Source organism: Hevea brasiliensis, chromosome 9, assembly GCF_030052815.1.
Source record: "Hevea brasiliensis isolate MT/VB/25A 57/8 chromosome 9, ASM3005281v1, whole genome shotgun sequence".
In the NCBI taxonomy this organism is placed as follows: Eukaryota; Viridiplantae; Streptophyta; class Magnoliopsida; order Malpighiales; family Euphorbiaceae; genus Hevea; species Hevea brasiliensis.
In genome coordinates, this window is record NC_079501.1 from 82,091,102 (window position 1) to 82,097,478 (window position 6,377).

Sequence of the window (6,377 nt, forward strand, 5' to 3'; positions counted from 1 at the left end):
TCTGAAAACTTATGAGGGTAATGAGATCACTGTTGTGGGTGAAAGGACAGATTTCCTGTCCAATGTTATCTCAGCCACAGTTGTAAGAAGATTGATGAGAAAAGGCTGTGAAGCTTACCTAGCACACATGGTTGATACTAGGCAGGCTAAGCCGAACTTGTGTGATATACCCACAGTAAGAGACTTCCCAGATGTATTTCTTGAAGAATTGCCTGGTTTATCACCAGAAAGGGAAGTCGAGTTTGCTATTCAGGTAATGCCGGGTACAACACCAATTTCAATTGCTCCTTATAGGATGGCACCCACTGAATTGAAGGAGTTGAAAATTCAATTGCAAGAGTTACTCGATAAGGGGTTCATACGCCCTAGTGTGTCACCATGGGGAGCTCCGGTGCTGTTTGTGAAGAAGAATAATGGAACCTTGAGATTGTGTATTGATTACCGGCAGTTGAACAAGGTAACTGTGAAGAATAAATATCTATTGCCCAGAATTGATGATCTGTTTGATCAGTTGAAGGGAGCCAGTGTATTTTCAAAAATTAATCTCAGATCAGGGTATCATCAGTTGAGGGTAAAGGATGCAGATGTGTCAAAAACTACATTTAGAACCCGGTATGGGCATTATGAATTTCTAGTGATGCTGTTTGGGTTAACAAATGCACCAGTAACATTTATGGACCTTATGAACCGTATCTTCCATCCATATTTAGATCGGTTTGTAGTGGTTTTTATTGATGATATTATGGTGTATTCCAAGACCAGGGAAGAACATGATGAACATTTGAGGATTGTTCTGCAAACCCTGCGAGAAAAGAAGCTGTATGCTAGGCTGTCCAAGTCTGACTTCTGGATGAGTGAAATCTCCTTTCTTGGACACATTGTATCAGCAGAGGGGATTAGAGTGGATCCCAAAAAGATAGAAGCAGTGATGGAATGGAAGCCTCCTAGAAATACAACTGAGGTCAGAAGTTTCTTGGGGCTAGCTGGGTATTATAAAAGATTTGTGAAGGGGTTCTCTCTTATAGCTGCTCCAATGACCAAGTTGTTGCATAAGAATGTGAAATTTGGCTAGAACGACAAGTGCCAAGCCAGTTTTGAGAGGCTAAAGGCTATGTTGACAGAAGCACCACTGTTAACACAGCCAGTGTCAGGGAAGGACTTTGTGGTCTACAGTGATGCCTCTCATAATGGGCTAGGGTGTGTATTGATGCAAGAGGAGAAAGTGGTCGCCTATGCTTCCAGGCAGTTAAGGCCACATGAACAAAACTACCCTACTCATAACTTGGAGTTAGCAGCAATTATCTTCGCACTGAAGATATGGAGGCATTACTTATATGGTGAAAAATGCTACATCTATACAGACCACAAGAGTCTAAAATATTTGCCAACCCAGAAGGAGCTCAATCTTAGACAGAGGCGATGGATTGAGTTCCTAAAGGACTATGATTGTGTGATAGATTATCATCCTGGGAAGGCAAATGTAGTTGCTGATGCTTTAAGCAGGAAGTCCATCACAGCTTTAAGATCACTCAATGCCTGTTTGTCCTTAGCTCAAGATGGAGCTATTTTGGCTGAGTTGCAAGTGAGACCAAACCTGCTACAACAGATACAAGATGGGCAGAGGGCAAATGAAAAATTAATGGCCATTGTGGGAAAAATTCCAGAGGGAAAGAAAACTGAATATGAGGTGAAAGCATATGGGTGTCTGTATTACAGAGGAAGAGTGTGTGTACCAGATAATGGGGAACTAAAGACTAGTATTCTGAAAGAAGTATACACTAGTGTTTATGCTATGCACTCGGGAAGCACGAAAATGTATAATGATTTGAAGCCTCATTATGGGTGGCCTGGTATGAAGAGGGATATAGCTGACTATGTGACTAAGTGTTTGACATGTCAGCAAGTTAAAGCAGAACATCAAGTTCCATCAGGATTGCTACAACCTATAAGCATACCTGAATGGAAATGGGACCGGGTCACTATGGATTTTATTAGTGGTCTACCTTTCACCCAAAAGAAGCATGATGTAGTGTGGGTGATAGTGGATAGATTAACGAAGTCAGCACATTTTCTGCCAGTTCGGACTGACTACTCACTAGAGAAGCTAGCAGAATTGTATATCAGTGAGATAGTTAGACTGCATGGAATCCCACTTTCCATCATATCTGACCGAGACCCAAGGTTTATATTGAGATTCTGGAAAAAGTTACAAGAAGCCTTGGGCACACAACTCCATTTTAGCATGGCTTTTTATCCCTAGACGGATGGATAGTCAGAACGAGTAATCCAAGTAAACCTAAGAACTAATTGAATTTTCATAGTTAATAAATTGAAATGATAGTAACAATGTGAATTATGTGATAGATCCTGGAGGATATGCTAAGGAGTTGTGTCATTGAGTTTGAGGGGAGTTGGGATAGATACCTCCCACTGGCAGAATTCGCATATAACAATAGCTACCAAGTTAGCATTCAAATAGCTCCGTATTAAGCACTATATGGGAGGAAATGTAGAACCCCAGTGTGTTGGACTGAATTGGGTAAAGATAAGTTGGTAGGACCAGACCTGGTGAAACAGACTGAGGAGAAAGTGAAGATAATCAAAGCTAACCTAAAGGTTGCCTTAGATAGACAGAAATCATATGCTGACTTGAAGAGAAAAGAGATAGAGTATGCAGTTGGCGATAAAGTGTTTCTCAAAGTCTCGCTGTGGAAGAAAGTACTGAGGTTTGGGAGAAAGGGTAAGTTATGCCCTAGGTTCATTAGCCGTATTCAATTTTAAAATAATTAAAAATATTATTAACCAAACTTTTTAGCTGATAATTTTTTCCAAAATTAAAATATAATTGATATTTTACCAACTAAATCAACTTAGTCAATAAATAGTAATTATTTGCCCTCATTAATGACCAATATCTCCAAATACAAACTAAATTTACCAACCAATTTATTGTTGGTATTAAATTTTAAAAAATTAAAAATACTACTAACCAAATGTTTTAGTTAGTAATTTTCTAAAATTAAAATATAATTAATAATTTACCAACTAAACTAATTTAATCAGTAATTACCGGCTAAATTTCAATTGGTAAATAATAGATATTTGCCCTCCTTACATACAATCTAGTGACAAGAATATTGACTAACTAAAAATATAATTAGTCATTATATTATTCAACTCAAATTCGATCAGTGATTAGTTAGTAACGAAAATTATCAACTAATTTTTTTTATATTTAATCGGCAATTTTAGTCGTTATTTTTTAATTTCTTATAGTGTGTTAACGGTATCAATATGTGACATTTGAAATAAAAAATTTTAATGTCCACATCCCATTTTATAACCAATACAAGATAACGCAATAATATAAAATCTCACTATACTAATTTAATAAATAAAATTTTATAATAATGTGGTAAAGTACAGGTTTTATTTTTTTTTTAATATATATAGTATAAGACTTACTATATAAGTACACACATCCAGCCAATTGCTTACTGAACAGTGGCCTTGCAATGGTTACACACACACACACACACGCGCACTCAAAGAAATCTCACTGATGTGGGATAGATCCAAGACTAGAAGTCTCACACAATCAACATGAGAACCTATTGTACCACGCGAACACAGATCAATTTTCTTTTTTTGAATATATATATATATATATATATAATATAAGATTTACTATACAAGCACACACGTCTAGACAATTGCTGACTGAATGGTGCCCTTGCAACGGTTATACACACACATACCCAAAGCAATCTTACCGATATGGGACAGGTCCAAGATTAGAAATCTCACACAATCAGCATGAGCTTATTGTACCACGCAAATAGATCAATTTTCCTTTTTTGAATATATATATATATATATATATATATATATATATATATAGATATATAGTATAAGACTTCCTGTAAAAACACGCACATCTAGGCAATTGCTGACTATACAAGTACAGGTTTTTTATTAATAAAAGGAAAAAAATTTTCAATTAACTTAATGCCATGAACCAACTTACATGCAATATATTAATTTGTGATTTAACTTTAAATAAAATTTTCATTCACTCATATATTTTGAAGATTTATTATTATATCATATTTTTTTATTTATTACAACCAATTAATGATTAAATTAATATTATGTGTTAATTATTATATGAAATATAACATATAACCTTTTCATAAAAATATGATTTTATTAAAGATATAATAATTTATGAATTAATAAATATTTTTATTTGCATAATTAATTAAACTAACATTTATTTAAATTTAAATAATAATATTTGTTATTTAATATATATATATATACACACACACACACACGTGAATGATGTGAAAAAAAAATAATGAAACATAAATATAATGAAATAATTATAACAAGTCTGCGATATCAATTTTAACAATAGTTTGACAGCTGGAATATGAAAAATAAATAAATAAGGCTTTCAAAGCTTGGATAAATTTTAACAACTATCCATGAACTTATGTGGTTGTAACATTATAATCTTTCAACTTTAAAATGTAACATAAAACTCTCTCAACTTTTAAATTTTGCACAGTAAAATCCCTCTAACTTCCAATAACTGATATGAACAGATCCAGCGTGGCGTTTAGTCAGCATTTTCTCTCTTTTTTTATGTAAAGTGTAAAATTATTCTCTCTACACATGAAAAATTATTTTCTCTATAGAAAGTAGAAGGATTCAATTTACACATAGCTTGAGAAAGAAAAGAGAAATGATGACTAAGCGTTACGCTGGAACTATCCAGGTCAACGTCTAACTAGAAAACCGGTGATTGGAGATTGGAGGGATTTTACTGTATAAAATTTGAAAGTTGAGGAGGTTTTATATTACATTTTTAAATTAAAGGACTGTAGTGTTACAACTATATAAGTTCAAGGATGGCTATTAAAATTTACCCTTCAAAGCGGTGGGCTCAAAAAAACTTAAGGCCAGGCAAATGAAGCCAACACTTTCACTGAAAAAAGTTGCTTTCTATTGCTATTCATGAAAATTTATTATGGATACGAACCTGTATAATAAAAAATAAATGAGTCAGAATGAGTCAGAGATTCATCAAGTATAGACCTGGTGAAAACGTTTCGACGCTTAAGTTAGAGCTAATATGAGATAATAGTGTATCAGATTGATTAGGGTGAAGAACATATCTTCATAGATGATTTGATCTAGATAATGATTGGTTATGGTAAGTTAACTATTTAATTATATAAATATTATTAGCTAGAATAATTATAGAATTATATTTCTATTTATAGTGCATAATTATGGGCATTGCTATATTTGGCAATTTACCAAGATTGTTTACCTTTAATCAAGATTCTTCTCTTTTATTAAGTGGGTCTTATAATGGTTGAACCGATTGAACAAATCTCATGACTGAACTATTAAATATAATTAGCCTCATGGACTATCGAAAAACCCGAGTTACGAGATTAATTATACATATTTTGGAGAGCTATATCATTTGTTCCCTTCCACCGCCCCCCCCCCCCCCCCCCCCCCCCCCCCTTCGTGTACGAATCATTAGGTTCGTTTAGATGTCAAAGCATTGGTTATCACTCTAAAAAATTTTTTAAGTGTAGACTATGGTCTTGATAAACTTGATAATGGTAGAATTTTCGCTTTAGGTGGATTTGCACATTCGATTTGCTTAGTTTGATAAACTATTCTTTAGGTGGCTTGCATCGCTTTAGGCGGATTTGCACCTTTAATTTACTTACTTGATGGACTATCATTTTAGATGGGGTAAGTTTACTTCTTTGATTTTGATTCAAACCCCATCAAGATTATTAAAAAAAAAAAAAACTAATAAGAAAATAAATTGTATATTTTTGGATAAAATTTATTTTGTATTTTTAAATATTATATATATAACTATTCATATTTACAAATAAAAAAAATATAAGAAGGTATATTATTAACTATTTTAATTTTTTTGAACATATATATTATAATTACAAAAATAAGTAAAATAAAAAAAAATTGCGTGTATTTACAAATAAAAGAAAAAAAAAATTAAAAGATGCAAATTATTAAACCCTTAAAGTTTTTTTACCTCTATGTTTAACAATCCCCAACATAATCTTATTCATCATTTGTCCCTGTTGTGCCTTGACTTATAAAGTCATCATCAGCAGTTTAAAACTGCCTATGTGCAACTTTGGCCCAATCATCAACACATGCTTTATGCTTCCAATGATTCTAAATTTAAAATATATCATGTCTCATCTGTTTTTTTTCCTCATATTAAAAGATTGTTCACCTACAACTGTTGAAATAGATGGCACAGGCACTTCCTTTTTGCAATATTGAATAAAACTAAAAAAAAATGAGACTCATGT